The sequence below is a fragment of the Lissotriton vulgaris genome, chromosome 6 (genome assembly GCF_964263255.1).
Source record: "Lissotriton vulgaris chromosome 6, aLisVul1.2, whole genome shotgun sequence".
NCBI classification, from domain to species: Eukaryota; Metazoa; Chordata; class Amphibia; order Caudata; family Salamandridae; genus Lissotriton; species Lissotriton vulgaris.
In genome coordinates, this window is record NC_141694.1 from 368,261,800 (window position 1) to 368,280,064 (window position 18,265).

The following is an 18,265-nucleotide window of genomic DNA, read 5'->3' on the forward strand; positions in this document are numbered from 1 at the left end:
GAAGTTGCACAGCTATATATTATTCTACACATTTTTTCTATACTTTCATATACTATTAAAATTAGGTTACTTTATAAGATATCATAGTTTTTTCCTTTTTAATCAAGCTTAGCTTATATAGTTGGCCATGCAAAATATTATTATGTTATTGTCTATTGTGTATTTTTATAAATGAAGGCTTTCCCTCATCTACATTGCTCTTTTAAACTTAATTAATTGTACCAACCAAATTCATCATCATCATCATCATCATCATGAACTTTATTTTTGATCACAAATATCTTTTAAAGTGCATCTCACAAGATTATTACAAACAACAATCACAATTTAAAAATAATAAAACAATTAGAAAAAAGAACAGTAAAATACAGAAAAGCCTTCCTGCAGAGATTTTGGCAAATGGCTCATTAATAGCATAAAACACATTGTTATCTGGGATATTACACTATCTAATCATATAGAGTCCTGTATATGAACAATGGTTTTTGGAGCAGCACGTGTACCATTCATTTTTAAATAAACAATAAAACAAAGTTGGTGAATTAATATTTCAAATGAAAGGCCTAGCACTTAAAAACATACATCTCAATAAATAGAATAGTTTAAAAAAAATCACACTTTATTAAATGAAAAACATCACACAATACACTTCGAACGACTAATCAATTAGGCCATCAGTGCTAAGAATTCAGAGTACAGCAAGATGGTGTCTGGAGCAACTACACCTACTTAGGGGGACAATCCACTTGGGCCTCACATTTTTGTAGTAAGGGCAGAATAATAAGTAAACCAGAGATTCAGGTCCTCCTTTGGATGCTAGACACAGATAATCAAGTAGGGTGTGGATTTGCCATCTACTGCAGAACACCCTTGTAGGGAGTACCCTGTATCTACATTGAAGGAATAGTTTCCGCACCATAGCTGGAACAATCTCATAAATAGTGTGTTCATATTTTGGATAGGATTTAAAGTCTATGAAGACTAGAGTAAGCGATCCCACAAATTTGTCACTTTTTCCACCTGAATAAATTCCCAGTAAATTTCTTTAACCCTGTCACTGGAAATCTAGGAAATTTTTTCTGCATCTGTCTAATATGTTTCTCACCCTCGGTTCCTCAGAAGTGTCCTAAGGGAACATAACTATGGAATTTTGCTAACACATTGGGACAGGATAAGATTAATAAGACCCATACGATAGGGAGGGAGTGCTTCAGTAGACCTTAGCCGATGCCAAAACATTAAAAGTCTTGAATCTATTTTATGTGCAATCTTCCTTTGGTCTTTAATATTGTAAATTTTTAGTGCTGGTGCCACTTTTCTTGACACAGTTCTTCTGTGTATCTTTGTTATATGTGAAGTTTGCTGGATAAGTGAGAGATGTGGAACCCAACACAAATTTGAGGTAAGCTGTATACCTAAATAATTAAAGTGGAGACCAGTTCAATAGGGTTCCCCCTAAATAACATGAGTCTCTTTGATGGCGTCAGAACACCATTGGATATACCATATACTTGGGACCCAATTCCGATGTCGTTCGGAAGCCCTCGGAATTGGATTTGGCTTTTCCGGATCCGATTTGTAGCCCTTATTTCCGACTGAAACATACACAGGTCCGAGTGACCAAGTATGATGCGAAGATCATGTACGCGTCGACCAAATCGTTGCCGGGATCCAAACCTGTCTGTACGACTCGTTCGTAGACGAATCGTCCCGCGAAATGGAGCCGAAATCCAACCTAGCGAGTACGATGCACGATTCGGACAGCCACTTTGACTTGGTCTCAGCAAGCCAAAACGGTTGACGGAATTGTAATTCTGGGGTCCGTAGCAGGCACCCCTTTACCCAGGGCACTTCGACTCTGTCAGGGGGGTGTGCCCATGGGTCCCCCTGATCCATGCATGCATGGTGTGGCAGGTACCATGGGGTGCCTGCCACAGGGTGTACGCTTTTTCCCACCCACCTCTTTTTGCTATGCTAGCCTGTGTACGCTTCTGTACACAGGCTCCCATAGAGTTCAATGGGAGTCCGAACGAACCAAGTCTGTAAGCAGACGGCTGCATCATACTTGCTCGTTCGGACTCCCGGAGCACATTTCGCTCAGAAAACCCTCTGGATCCGAGTCGCACCGAGGGCTTTCTTAGTGATATCGGAATCGTGCCCTTAGTCTTTATATTATTTAGTTCCAGCTCTTGTTCATCACAAACAGAATTAAAATCATTCAGTACCTGTTGGAGTCCTTGGAGAGACTTTGATAATAATACGGCCAGTGAAGAGAAGGGCCAAAGCTCTTCTCCCCTTGAATTTTGGGGCGCGGCACCCATCTCTATCAAGATAATCCACTACTCCGCTGGTGAATAGTGAAAACAGTGGGTGCCAAAACGCATCCCTGTCTGACTCCACGTCCGTTCTTAAAGGGCTCTCTCAGTTGCCCCTCCCCTCAAGATGTCCAATACATTTTCTTGGATTCCCATCTCAACCAGCACCTTCCAGAGTTTGTCCATTGGCACCTGGTCAACACCAGGTCAACAGCTGTTAAAAAAAACATGAACGCTACAAAAATGTGGCCCCTTCCATTATCACTTCTTTCCTAAATATACAGATAAAAGGGAAAACCTGATCCTGTTATTGGGGCAAAACCCTGCCTGAAAATCAAACAAGATATATCCTTCTGTAATCCACTTCTGGAGACGCACCAATATTTGTTTACAAAATATTCTCTGCAAGTAATCTACTAAACTAATAGGTCGATAGCTTCCATGATTTGCCCTATCCCCCTTCTTGAAAATTGGTATAAAAATCTCCAGCTTCAATGAAGCTTGAATTCCCATACCCAAAAGGATGGCATTACACAGAAGGTTAATATAAGCACCCTATACCTCTGGGTCTTCACTGTATAGGTCATTCGGGGTCCTGAGGCTCTGACTGGAATACATGTGCTAAATGGTACATAGGTTTCTTTGGGGGAAAGTACAAGGGCATCTGACTTACTAAGTGGGGCCTTTTCCAGAAGGCTACAATTTCCTCTTCCTGGCCACTTTAACATGACTACAATCCACCCAAATGGTTACACTCACTAGGTTAGACAGTAAATTCAAGGGTAGTCTTTGGGACATTCAGATATAATGCTGCTGTCTTTCAAAATAACTTGTTATCTTTTTCTACCAGATCTCTATGGAGGGTTGACCATTATGAGCATGTCCATTGCCTTCTGGCATGGTCCATTGTCAGTCTGTACCTAGCTCTGTACCTCGCTAGATCCTGATGTGAATTGGATTTTGCCGCAAATAGGAGCTACCACTTCACATTCCTACATTCTTGATTGTACCAAACTGCTGCTTTTGGCTGATTCCTCCCCACCAGTTTGGCTTGACCCAAGGTATCCCAAATCGGCATATATATTGCATTATGTGTGGTTTTCATTTTCTCTATTCTAGCTTCTTTGGGAAGGGAGTACAGGCAATCCATATTCTGTATTAGTTTACTCTTAATATTTTCAAGGGTCATAGGTTTTTTTCCACCCATTCCCATTTGATAGTCCTTACATTATTGGCTTGGGATAGTGCATTCAAATCCCTGGAACCTCTGTTAGTGGCTTCCATCTCTTTAGAATCATATATAGTTAGGTTGAGAGCTTTGTGGTCATTGTCTATTCTTTTGACCACTTCCATATCATGGACAGCAGGCCAAAGACTACAGTCAGCCAAGCAATAATCAATTTGACTTGAGTGTCCAGGTCTGTTGTAGGTCATTATATCTTTACGATCGGATTTTGGCTGTACCATTATTAGCCCTCAAGTCATATTGCAATGTTAGGGCTAACACCAGGGATGCTTTTTCTGTCCATCTAATAGCAGGTAGCTCTATCTGAGGAATTTTCCATTTTCTATCCCAGTCTAGAGTCAGATCAGGAGTGGCTGCAAAGGGTTTGAATGTACAGTTGAAATACCCTGTTACCAATTGTGACGTGTTGCTGCTGTACTCCATAAGAGCGTAGCCAAGAGCAGCTACAGTACCAGTTTCCTCCTTGCTGGGCCCCACTCGTTTATGCACAATATAAACACTAGTTTTCATCTCAGAGAGAAAGGGGATAGCAATTGCAAAAATGTCCGGGTAACCAACAGGGACAATTTTTATTTTACATTGAAGTGCAGTTTTCACCCAAATCACTAAGCCCACGGATGATCTTCCTTTCCCTTTATTGACCACATTTTGGTAGTAGGTAGTAAAGACACTTCTGTGTAGAGGATTGAAACTCTATGTTTCTTGAAGCAAACACATATCATGGTGATCCATACATTTGCCCCATTCTTCCTCTTGAAGCCTCCTTGAGATCCCCGCTACATTCCATACCAAGACTTTTAACTGGGTCTGGTTTGCTAAAGTGGTATTAGGTTTATGGGCAAAGGTTTGTAGTCACACTGCTGCATGTCTCCTAAGTATCTCCATTACTTGCACAAACCTCCCAACTCGGGCCCCCACAGCCATTTTCTTGGACAACTGGTAGCGCACAGAGATCCTTGGTTGGGACCTCCACCTTCCAAACATTGAACAGAGGGTAAAATAAGGAACCAAATTCATGCAACATCTAAAATCTAAAGAGGGTAGAGCATTCTCTGTTCTCCTCCCGCAAATATGACATGATTTGCCAGAGTACCTTAGCAGGGAACCGGCCCTTCTCACCTTTAGGAAACATTTAAAAACGTTCCTATTTAGAGAGGTGTTAACAACTGCGTAATTTTTGCCACCGCTGCTGCCATTCTATTTCTGCTCTAGTGACTTGCTCACTTTCTCTCAAGAAGCGCTTAGAGACCTGTAGGTGATTTGCGCTACATAAAAGGCATATAACATAACATAACATCTACTTAAAGGCACAAAGAAATAAAAACATTACGAATATTAATTTTTCATTTAACGAATACAATGGGCTGTGTGACTAGACCTTTCCTTCCTCCTACAGACTTAGTCATCATTCTAGGTCCTTTCCTTATCACACAATGAAAAAGGCATCATTATACTTGCTGGCGCAGCAAATTTGTCTTTTCTGTATGGTCAAAACACACAAGATGATGGACGTAATGCTGCACATTGGCAAAACATTCACCCCCAGTCACAGATCTGGGTTTAATCCATTGTTATTTTGCTCACCACGCCACCCCAGTTCAGACATGGCCATATGCAAATCAGTCTTGACCCTGTGCCTCTTGGGAACAGTCCAGCCCGAACTGCCAAGCCATGTCTTCCCTGGACTAGAATCAAGCATCCTAGGACCGGTTTCTGTCTATCAGCCGTCATCAGCCAGGATAGCTTGACTCCAATGGCGTAGTGAGCATGGGACCCACATCTGGGCATACCCTTCCCACATAGGGTGAACAGCAAAACACACAAGATGATGGACGTAATGTTGCACATTGGAAAAACATTCACCCCCAGTAACAAATCTGGGTTTAATCCATTGTTATTTTGCTCACCACACCACCCCAGTTCAGACATTGCCATATGCAAATCAGTCTTGACCCTGTGCCTCATGGGAACAGTCCAGCTTGAACTGCCGAGCCATGTCTTCCCTGGACCGGAATCAAGCATCCTAGGACCGGTTTCTGGCTATCAGCCATCATCAGCCAGTATAGCTTGACTCCAGTGGCATAGTGAGAACGGGACCCACGTCTAGGCATTCCCTTCATACATAGGGCGAACAGCATGACACACAAGATGATATACGTAATGTTGCACATTGGCAAAACATTCACCCCAGTCACAGATCGGAGTTTAATCCATCGTTATTTTGCTCACCACGCCACCCCAGTTCAGACATGGCCATATGCAAATCAGTCTTGACCATGTGCCTCATGGGAACAGTCCAGCCAGAACTGCCAATCCATGTCTTCCCTGGACCGGAATCAAGCACCTAGGACCGGTTTCTGGCTATCAGCCACCATCAGCCAGGTTAGCATGACTCCAGTGGCGTAGTGAGCACGGGACCCATGTCTGGGCATACCCTTCCCATATAGTGCGAACAGCAAAACACACAAGATGATGGACGTAATGTTGCACATTGGCAAAACATTCACCTCCAGTGACAGATCTGGGTTTAATCCATCGTTATTTTGCTCACCACGCCACCCCAGTTCAGACATGGCCATATGCAAATCAGTCTTTACCCTGTGCCTCATGGGAACAGTCCAGCCCAAACTGCCAATCCATGTCTTCCCTAGACCGGAATCAAGCATCCTAGGACCAGTTTTCGGCTATCAGCTGTCATCAGCCAGGATAGCTTGACTCCTTTGGCTTAGTGAGCAAGGGATCCACGTCTGGGCATACCCTTCCCACATAGGGCGAATAGCAAAACACACAAGATGATGGACGTAAAGTTGCACATTGGCAAAACATTCACCCCCAGTCACAGATATGGGTTTAATCCATCGTTATTTTGCTCACCACGCCACCCCAGTTCAGACAAGGCCATATGCAAATCAGTCTTGACCCTGTGCCTCATGGGAACAGTCCATCCTGAACTGCCAAGCCATGTCTTCCCTGGACCGGAAGCAAGCATCCTAGCACCGGTTTCTGGCTATCAGCCGTCATCAGCCAGGATAGCTTGACTCCAGTGGCGTAGTGAGCATGGGACCCACATCTGGACATACCCTTTCCACATAGGACGAACAGCAAAACACAGAAGATGATGGACGTAATGTTGCACATTGGCAAAAAATTCATCCCCAGTCACAGATCTGTGTTTAATCCACAGTTATTTTGCTCACCACGCCACCCCAGTTCAGACAGGCAGTTCAGGCTCAACTGTTCCCATGGGGCACAGGGTCAAGAATGATTTGCACATGGCTGGGTTCAAACTGGAATGGCATGGTGAGCAAAAAAAAATACGATGGATTTAGGCCCAGATCTCTGCACTGGGGTGAATGTATGACATTGTTCTGCATTCTGTCCATCAACTGTTGTTTTTGCATTTGTCACCCCGAGTGGGACGGGTATGCTCAGACGTGAGTCCCGTGCTCTCCATGCCACTGGAATCAAGCTATCCTGGCTGATGAGGGCTGAAAGCCCGAAACCGGCCCTAGGATGCTTGTTTCCAGTCCAGGAAGACCTGGCTTGGCAGTTGCGGCTGGACTGTTCCAATGGGGCACAGGGTCAAGACTGATTTGCATATGGCTGGGTTCAAACTGGAATGGCATGGTGGGCAAAAAAACAATGGATTTAGGCCCAGATCTCTGTACTGGGGTAAATGTATGACATTGTTCTGCATTCTGTCCATTAACTGTGGTTTTGGTTTTCTATATGGTCACCATGAATCTTGACCTTTATTTGGACCCTATTTATGCAGATATTAGAACTCTGTGCGCTATGACGCTGCTATTACTACAGTAAATGTGCCCTGGCCCTAAAATGGTAATGAGAAAACTGGTTTTACCCAATTGGTCTGTGTAACTTCCATGGTAGGTGGTGCAGACATTTTATCAATGGCATGGAAGTTAAAGGTCATATGTGAGCTGCAGTGTCAGTTTGCACCACCCACATGTATGACAACAATACATGAGTGCCAGCCACTATGCTCTGGCTAGACTTCAGTTTAAAAGCAGTGAAGTAATACAAAGCAAGTGAAGGTGATTTGTCTATGTAGAAAAATCTGTTTAATCTAATATTAAGTCAACACCTAATGTGTGCCTTGTAAGCCCCCAGCACACAGTTTTTGTATATAAAAGAAAGTAGCCCACTATACATATATTGCAATAGTTGCCCTCACAGTGACCAAGGGCCTAACTCCTATTTCCACTGTGCAGGTTCAGCTACATAAGTCTGAAGAAGATGTGATTAAAATATGTATTTTACATCTTTGCTTGGGAACATGTTAGAAATGTCTGTCAAAGTTATTTTTCGTTTTAAAAATATATCTAAAAACTAAAAGTGAAATCAGATTTTGATAACTATTGCAGAAAAGTAACTTTATAAAAGTGCACTTGGGACTGCCTGAACCAGAACTTGCTTTATATTATTTCTGACATTCATCACACATATAGAGGCCAATACACATTTTGAGCTAGAGTAGATAGATAACGCTACCTGCCAGAAGACATTAATCTGCCTCTGGACCCAGGAAGGCAAAAATATTGTCAACAGCTGGCCATTTAGCAGGGATTAGCCATCAGGGAAGGGTGTGTGACAGCTGACAGGACAAATGACAGCCTTAACCTTTTTTTTATTTGTTGATCACTGTTTGCTTATCCCAAATGGGACTGACAGAATCTACTTTCATTTCCTACCAGAATCCTCCAACCCCCAGTAGGCAGGAAAACCAGTTTGAACCATGACAGAGGGAAGGGGGGCTCATCTAAGCAGAGTTCTAGCTAGATTACTGCCTGGATCTCCTCTAGAGAGTAGAAGGTTTCAGCTATTCTCAATGTGGGCGTCTGGAAAAATGTACAGTAAATATAGAGGAAGTGATGCAAAAGGCAGTGAGTATAGAGTGGGAAAATTGCCAGGATTGAGTATGGAAAACAATCCACTCACTGGCTAAAGCACAAAATAAGACTGTCACTTCACCACCACCCCCGAACATTCCTGGACCTTGGAATATTGCAACTAAAGAAGAAGGCCCTGCTGGAAGAAAGAAGTCTCCTGAATCCTGTGGTAATATGATGATTCTTGACTCCCAGGGACTGGAATTGCTCTCCAAGAGGCATTTGGATAGCTTCGAATTTGCCATCTCCAGGGACACAAAAAGTGGAAGTACTCCTTACTCTAAGATGGTCCAGCTGACCTGAGAGGACTGGACCCTCCAGAAGCCCTGGCTGGAGAGAGAGATATTGTGACTAGATGCCTGCCCTGAGAACCTAGGGGTGATAGGACTGGTTAGAAACAAGTTTACCAACAGCTAGGGAAAAGTGGGACTTTCTAATTGTGTCTACCCTGAAGGAGCAGGATAAGGTGCTGAAGCCTGTGGAAAAAAATAGGTTTGTCATGCTCTGAGCTTTTTGCCGAGGTTAAAAAACAGGTTCAACAGGATCTCATGGAAATGTTTCTGGGAACAGCTTCCAGGTTTGCCCCAATGGAGGATTTTGAGAATGAAAAAAGTATCAAGTTGAAAGGTCAAACCTTAAACTTAAAATGAGGTGGCAAGTCCATCACAATGACACCGGGATGAAGTCCAGCTTTGACCCACTCAGAGCTTTTAGTGCTAAAATCCAGTGGCTTCTGACAGAGCTCAGTGACAGTGTATCTGACTTCAATGGACCTTCGCCTGCCTCATCCTTGACCTTGCCCAGCTGAAAAATTATGATTTTTATTAAAGAGATTAAGTCCAAATGTTAAACCTTTGACTGTGATGACTTGCATAGTGTATCTGGTTTCTGCTTCATCATGGTGGACCTAAAATCATCGCTAGGACCCGGCCAACTCTGAACTCTGATTTTCAATAGTAAAACCTAAAACAAATCATATCTTCAATTCCCCTAACCCAATTTGAATGATGTTGGTGTCCTGATGCTCATTACATTTTTCTTTATTTTTCTAAGTTGGTTGTGAATGTTCATGTCAGTGACCATCAGTGAATTTTATTCATGATTGATTACTTGAATACATTTCATGTAACCAACAGAACACAGCAGTTTCCTATGTACAGTGATAAAAATACTTGAAATCTTGTAGGAAAAATGCAGTCTGTAGTATTTCTTAAAAGAAAAAGCTAAATTTGTGAGCTACATTAAAATTCTTAAAAGAAAGAGCATCATGGATATTGGCTCATCTATTCATACATCTGGATTGCTCAAATCAATGGCGCTGGAGTAATGTTTCTTCTGGTCTTGAAACCCAATTGCTCTGTGGAGAAGATCTGCAGGGTTAATTCAGAAAACAAGGCGAAAGCAATATGTGCTCATGTTTCAATACACCTGACCACAAGGGCCGGACTATCTTTACTTGTGTCCCTTGGGATATTCAACATGAGCTAACACTAGACCCTTAAAAATGCATGTGACACATAGAGGCTAGACCATCATCATCCTATTGAGTCGTTAAGAAGTGCAGATCGAATAGCGTCTGTGAGTTTCCCCAACCTAACAAGGGTCTGCAGGGAGGCGGTGAAGAAGCACAGGTTTGAGGTTTCTCTGCAAAGTATGATGCCATTGGCCTGCATAAAGAAACTAGCAAATGCTGGCAATTTCTAGAGAGATAATCCTGCCTCACCCAGGCAGGGTTAAAGTCAATCAATCAATAAGGGGTTTGTAAAGCGCAGCTACTCAACCGTAAATGTCTCAAGGCGCGAGGGTGCGGCTCCATTTTTAGCTCCAAGCCCATTGATCGGTAGGACCAGGAGCCTCACGAAAATGATTTTCCAACGTGCTTGGGCTGTGAGAGCTTGCTGAAAGTGTGGCTGGGTCTTCCCACTGTATAGAAGGCGTCCAGTGCCACAAAGGTGGAAATGTGACTGAGCCTTCCGATTGCTTGTTCAAATGAGGTTTGCATAACTTGCCCATTAACTGCTTTTTTCCAGGCTGTGAACGGTAAGTCCTGGTTGTGAAAGTTGGCGGCCTAGATTTTCCAACAGCTGGTGGCATCTGGAAGCTGTAATTGCCATCAGGAGCCCTGCTCCTCAAAGATTTGTTTAAGTTGTGTTTAATTGTGAGGTAGGGATCCCATCCGGTCCCAGAGCCACATCATTCTGCATTTTGTTGATGGTACCTATTACTGAAGCCTCTGTGATAGGAGATGCTTGTTGAGCAAAACAGGATGAGGCAGAAGATGGGTATAGGGATGTTTATCTGTCGCCTGATCATTTGTGAATAGCTGCTTAACATAGATGACCCACGCTCTTTCCTACATGCCATTCTCCTTTTTTTGTGCAAAGTTGCTGAGGTTGTTAATGTGCTTCCGGACACAGGAATGATTCTTCTCTTTTAGAAGAGTGAAGATCTTCATCCATTCCACTTCGGTTTTCTTTATTTTTTGTTGCCATAAATCATGTCTGAGAGCTGCTTTGGGTGCTGGAATCATTTGTTCTTAATAGTTTTTGACATCTCTTCCACTGACTTCCAGGGACCTTTTTAGAATGCATTTACTTGTGACCTACTCCTTTGTTGTGGCGAGAGGAACAGTTGTTCGAATGGGGAAGTCCCTTCCCAGGTAAATCCTTAGTCCTCTTCCCAGCACCACTTGAAATTCTGCGATAAGTTCCTTCCAAAGCCCCGGAGGCGTAAAAGTGCTGGGGAGTTTGGAGGCGACTCTTTTTTTGCGATCCAAGCAAATAGTTTTTCACAGATTCGCTATTTAATTCTAAGAAGGATCTTGTGTGGTTTATTTTCGGGTGGTTCCCCAAGTGACAGTAATTGTGGTGAGGCCTTGTTGTCTTTTTGCAGAATTGTTAACAAAGGTCTCTGATCACTCTCGTCCCTATTGTCTACCTAGAAGGTGCAAAGCTTACGGGACAGCAATTTGCTGAGGAATATATAGTCAATGGTGAATATATTCCTGAAAGTAGGAAGAGTTTGCAATTGGGTCATGGGCTTCTTTTTGGGATTGCGCATAGACTAGTCTGTGGTTGTTAAGAAGGCTCTTAAGAGGTACAACATTTGTATGTAGCCTGTTGGATTTAGGAAGCTTGCCCAAGGCCGAGATATTGAAGAACCCAACAATTATTAGCGAGTGAGAGATATATTTGCTTAATAACTCTTCAATATGTAATGCCAGAGAGTTTAAGGTCTGTTTTTCCTAATGCTGTGCAGGATTGACATAGCAGTTTATTAGCAGCAGTTGGAAGGAGTTGAGATTTGCACTTTAGACCTTAGATGAACAGTGTCTGAAATACCAGCTAGTTGGTGAGTATTTCAGTGGCCTCTATTTTTCAAGTGTGCTTGACGAAGATAGAGAGTCCACCAGATGGTTGGCCAAAGATGTTGTGCTTTACTGCTGGAGTGTGAAATTCTTAAAATCCTGCAAGCAATGTGGTTTTGGTGGGCCAGGTCTCCTGAAACCATAGAATGTCTCCTTAGTGAAGGTAATCAGAAATGGAGTCATCCTTGAAGAGTTTCTTAAGGCCTGCCACGTTTCAAGAAATGATTGTTAGATGTGGGCGGAGGACTGCCGCCCTGAAATGTTTAAATTGCATCCAAGTGTTAATTGTGTTGGGGATGCCATCGGAAGAGGCTTCAGGCAGTGGGAGCCCATTGACCAAGTTAAATGTCAGCTGTGGGGCCCCGATGATGCACACCCCTCTGACTGTTTATGCATGTTTTTCTGAGGGCTTTGAGATTCTTGAGCCCAGCTTGATGTTTGCTAACGTGATAAGTGTTATAAGTTCCTTGTAGGATGGGATTTGCCTCTTTTCCTGAGAATGGGCATAAGGCATGTGTGGATATTTCTCTGGTTGGAGATGTTTGATATCTATCCCCCATTCTACCAACTGAGGTGCTTCCTCAAACATGGCAGCCCAATGAGATTGTTGACGTAATCCTATCAATGTTGACTCGTCATGGGTGTCACAGGCAGATTCTAGAACCTGATCCAGATGAGATTATACGAACGTATGTGGTATGTGTTTGAATATGTCGAGTATATTACCAATGTTTTAGATATTGTATGGCGCTTTGATGTGATATCTAGGGGTTAGCACTATGCCCAGGGCTCTCATCCCAGCCTTTGTGGTGATTGGTCCTTTGCTTGGACTCTATGTGCCTGGAAGGTGCCTGGTGGAGCAGGGCCCAAGGCATCTATTGCTGGGGATGCATTTTGAGTGGGACCAGAGATTACCAAACCACTGCGCTGGTAGTGAATCGATGTGGACATATTAGGGGGAGCTTAGGTGGTGTGCCCACTAGTGTCTATGCTTGGATCATGGATAGAAATGGCCTGGGTGCTGGTGTTTGTCTCCTTCTTGCTTGTCGGTTGAAGCATTGGGATCTTGGGGTCTGAGATTGCCGTTTTAAGAACCTGCCCTTCCTTTTTGGTCTTAGAAGAAGAAGGAATCTTAATGTCAGGTCCTTCTGCTGCGTTGGCTTTCGTGTTGATGGTAATGAACCTTGAGGCTAATATTGAGTACAGCCGAACGGGATTGTTCGCTGCCAGAGGAAACAGATTCTATGTGGTTGTCAGGTATGCTACTCTTTTGGTCTTTATAGCCCTTTATGCGGCTTTCTTAGTTTTTTTCTTGGCTCTCCTAGAGAGTAAAGAAGTATACATGTGCCAATACTGCTACCTGATTTAAACTCTTTTAGTCTAGAGCAGCCATATTGAATATCCAGACATATGTACCATAGACCACCTTTCCCATCTGAAATGAATCTTTCTTCTTTATTTGAATATTTTCACATATCAAAATTTAAATTTTAAACAATTCTGCACATTTTTTATCTTTATACATTACACATCAATTTTTCAATACAAAATTCTTCAAATATTCACCATTCTTTCATTCTCTCTACTTTCAAACCCTTTTCATACTATATTTGCATTCACTCTCAACATTCTCCCCAAACAAACTTTACATTTCTTTTTTTGAATTTTCAAGAAGACCTTTCAATTATAAGCCATAGGACCCTATTTGACAGCATTTATGAGTCTGACATTTTTGACTTTTGTAAAATAAAACAATAATGGTCTACACGTTTCGAACTTCTTCAACTCGTGGAGTTCTCATCAGGACCACGCTTAACTTGATCAAGCTATTCCACTCTATTTTTGACCAACAATGACACTTAATTGGCTCTTCCCGTCACCTTTCTTTCTTGAACTGTCAATTTTCTACAAATATGCTCTAGCAATGGCGATGTGTTGCTCGTTGTAGTGGCAATTTAATTGTGCCCTTTGGAGGCGAGCCTCCTGTTTTTAGTTTTGATCTCCAATCGGACCGGAGCACATTATCATTTCGGCGTTCTCGGAGTTGTGCGCCGTAATGATAACGCGCTCCGGTCCGATTGGAGATTCCCAAAATAATAACCTACTTTCTAAGATACTGCTTTACCTTTGGTGTCCTTGGGGCACTAAGAAAACACCTTTAGCACTTGCTGTTTAGGGTAGCAAAGCAGAGTATTCCAAATCTTTCACATGGAGGTGTTGCAAGATTAAGGACTCAGAGATCAATATAGCATACAAATAAATGTAACATATACAATGTGGACTAAAACAAATTTAATAATACAGACAATGGTATCTACAGTTAAAAGTACAGAAAGCAAGAGTCTGTTGCTTTCCTCTATGATTCCAGTGATTAGGAGAATGCTTTGCCTTTCAATGATTAGGTTCCACCTCCTTGGCCTCTTTTGGCTCAAAATATTGAACTACCCTGTTTCAGTCGTGTACTCATAGTCCATCTTCTTCTAGGTGATAGGTATTTCACCCCTTTTGAGTACTATCTTTCCTCATATAGAAGATAGGAATGACAAAGTGCCTTGGTTAAAAATTGTGTCAATTGTTCACCCTCTTGTTGTATAACTGTGTGCCAGGGAGCATTTGTGCATCAGCCAGCTGATTTGTGTGGACAGAAAATAGGGGCTGGGAGATATTCGAATGGTCCATCACATAGCTTCCCTCTCAATGGTGACAAAAATTCTAAAAAGTGACATTCCACAATGAAGCCACAGCCTAACATTTAGGTGAGGCTAAAACAGGAAGTGCACTATCTGGAGAGTCCTAATGTGTACAACACTATTTATTGGGGCCATCCCTCAATTAGGGTGTTGAACCCTCACCCACCTCTGCCTGCTTCATTATTAGGTTCAGCTCCATGCTAGGCAGGGGCTGCAATGCCTTGCAAGCTCCAAACCCCCAGCGAGTGTTGGGCAATTTTGAATGGAAACCTATTCTCTGCCCATGCATATGATGTGTGAATCAGTGATAAGGTGAGTGATTGTGCATAATAGTTGAAATAATAGTGATCTTTAAAATGATGATGAAGCATGCCACCTAGGTGAGTGAGGTTTTAGCATCTTAATTTTACTACCACTGGGTTTCTGCAAATATATTACAACCTGCTACCTCTTGTTATATACCCATATGTGTAGCATCCTGATTCTACCTTAGGTTGGTTGGAGATCCAAATAGTTAAAGAGAATTATTTATGTGTAAGCAGAATTCAGAAATATACATTTGTCAGCAGGTTAGAATGTATTATGCTAGGCAACAATATGACAATACAATTGTAAAAGCAAGCAGCAGAAAATATCTTAAAAAATAACTAAAAAAAAAATTCCTCCATTCACCATCACAACTATCAAAATATCAACTAAAATATCATATTGAATTATAGGTGAGGAACACAGGGGTTCGGAATGGCATCAAACAGGTAACGAGAACAAAGCTTGAGTAAACTATGATGTCGCTCAGAATCATTGGTGAAAAATATCTCAATTAGTCACATTTTAGCTGTTTTCTAATTTTATGTTAAATAAGGCCCTCCCAAATTATCTGTCCCTGCTTCCAACATGCACGCAGGGGCAGAGGAGTTTAAGGGGAGCCATGCATAACACTGCGTGTCCTCCAAATGTTTAAAAAACCTGGACTGCTGCAACCCATCCCACAACTTTTGACCTGTATCGTCCCACTCCCCACAAATTGAAAATTTATTATCTGGCTTCCTGCCACCCACCAACACCACCCACTAAAAACAGTCCACTACTGGTTAAATCTAAATATTAATTAAAAATATTGGGCCTCGTGCCATCCATCCCCACCCCACTCAGAGCCATCCCACTCCCTCCCTGCATATAGCCATGCTCTATGTTCTCACACTGAGAGTAGAGAACCTGCAGTGTACAAATAGTGGCTCTGTGAGAGCTGCTTGTCAACACAGGTTGTTTTGCCCTTTCAGCGCGGATCCGCAGAGGCCTGCATTGACAGAAGAAAAGGTAGTTGGCGTTTATCAGTGCTTTAAATGGAAATATAGAAGTGCTGGTACTCACTATTTAGAGTACCTGCTAGCTCCTGAGAAGTGCTGGTAATTTCCAATGAAATGTATAACAGCAGGGCTGATAAGTGCATATATTCTCCCTTTCAAATCAAAGAAGTGTAGGTACTCAGTATTAGAAAGTATCTGCCCATTTAACGTACTGGCGCTAACACAGCAGCGCCCATATTATCCCACCTCTCTGGGGTCTGTGGAGATATGCGAGAAGCCGAAGAAGATGAGTGAGAAACCATTCTGCTGCCACAATCAGATCTCTGATGACCATGGAAAGGCGGATAACAAAGGGGAAACAGGAGCTTCCCCATATGACATCACAGCAGTAGATAACCCCATTGGGTATCTACTGTTGTGATGTCACTTCAATGAATAATCTGATTTGACCTAGTTGTTCACGATGAACCATATAGATTATAGATGGCTAATAGATGAATAACGGGCAGGGCCCTCTCTGCAGGTTCACCTCAGATTTTTACCTTCCTTGGCTGAGCCCATTTTGTTGGCTTTTAGGACTCTGTGCACTTTACCCCTGATAACCAGTGGCAACGTGCCTGTCCTCTTTCCCTTAAGCATGGTAAAATTGGCTTATACACAATTGGCACATTTAATTTATTTATACACCCCTAGTAAATTGTACTACATGTTCTCATGATATGTAAATTAAATGCTATTATTCTGCTGCAGCATTTATTTTGCCACCCACTGATGGGGCACTCCAAAACATGTCTCAGGCCTACCATTGCAGCCTGAATTGCAGTTTTAAACTGCCATTCTGACCTGGCAAAATCCACTTTTTGCCAGGCCTAAACCTTCCTTCATATACTTATAAGTCACCTAAGGAAGGCCTTAAAAACTCTTAGAGAAGGGTGCATGGTATTTAAAACACAGGACATTTGAATTTAAGTTTTACCTATCCTGACAGTATAACATTCCTAAGGTCAGTATCCACTGTTGTAAGACTATCTATCCCATATATTAACACTGGGTTATCATATTACATGTAATAATTAATGTCTTCAGTTTGGTAACAGATAGAGACATTTTAAGGGTCTGATTTAAAGTTTGGTGGACGGGTCAGTCTGTCAAAAATGTGATGAATATCTCGTCCACCGTATCAAAAGTGCATTATATTGAGCGGCATTTGTAATACGGCAGACCAGATATCACATCTGTGACGTAGTAACCCATTGGCTGTACTCTGGTCTTAAGTCTCTACACTAAAAATGTAATTTGTAGAAAGTTAACATTTTTGCTTAAACCAAATGTGCCTCTCTTTCAGTATCAAATGACTGTGAATGGCTCTCCTGTAGTGCGTGTGTATTCCTTCCAGACGTGGGGACAAATGGGCCTTGGGTGTCGGGCAGGGTATTCCTCTCTAGAGCAGGATGTCCTATGGGGCTGTCCTCAGCGTTCGTGAGCTTTAAAGGGTAGCATTAGTGCTATGCTCATCCGCTACCTGACGTCCAAGGGTTGCCTGCCCAGCCACTGACAAATGCAGCTCATACCAAAGCCTCCTGCCTTTATTACTCTAGACAGTTTGAACACAATTCTAGGAAATGGGGAAGGTTAGACAACAGGGCATCCGCTGCCACAGAGTATAAAAATAGCACCCTCAGAGCCTCTCATCAGAATGTTCCTGGACCTGAGGAAGATGCTGAAGAATGACTGTCCTTCAGTCTTCAGAAGAAAATCTAGACCTGCTTGCCTTGAACCCAGGCTCCTCAGAAGTGATTCCTAGGGTTAGTTGGCTGACCTCCTATCTGAGCTTCAGGGACACAACAAGTTCAAGAGGCCTCCCTGCAATTGCCCAGCTGATTAGCTCCAACTGGATCGGCCTGGACCAGCCTGACCCCTTCTGCTGAACTCTGCTGTAGTGAATCCTGATATCCAAGAAGTATCTTCGAGGGCCTGGACCCTTGGCTGGCATTAGAGTGTACTCCTTCTAAACTCCATGTGATAATCCAGAAGTTATAGACTCCTTGCAGCTGCAATCAGCAGTGACAGTCCACGTCAACTCCCAGCGTGAATCTCCAGTAACGGCCGGCTCTTCATGCTACAACAGCAACTTCCTGTCATGCCTGACCTGCTCCTCAAGCCGGGAACAATCTCTTTGTGGCCCCCCACCAATGCAAAACTCCTCCTGATGACCCTCCCCTGAACTTGGACATGAGAAGGTAAACTCTTCAGCAGGACGAACCTGGTTCCTATATATAGCCATCACTCCATCAGAGTCAGACTGAACTTGTGACTTTACTCTGGTCTGCCGTGACCAGATAACAGCACATGGGGCTTTGTGCTTTTGGCGATATTTCTACGAAAACTTTAAAAACTCATAAATCCGGTTCTACTGATTGGAGGATTTTC

The 18,265-nt window shown here is 42.7% G+C and overlaps 1 protein-coding gene across 1 annotated transcript in view; it reads left to right on the forward strand.

Annotated features, from left to right (window-relative positions):
- The window catches only part of MYT1L (myelin transcription factor 1 like), a 1,231,183-nt gene that overhangs the window by 941,774 nt on the left and 271,144 nt on the right, over window positions 1-18,265 (forward strand). The gene's annotated exons all lie outside the window — the stretch shown is intronic.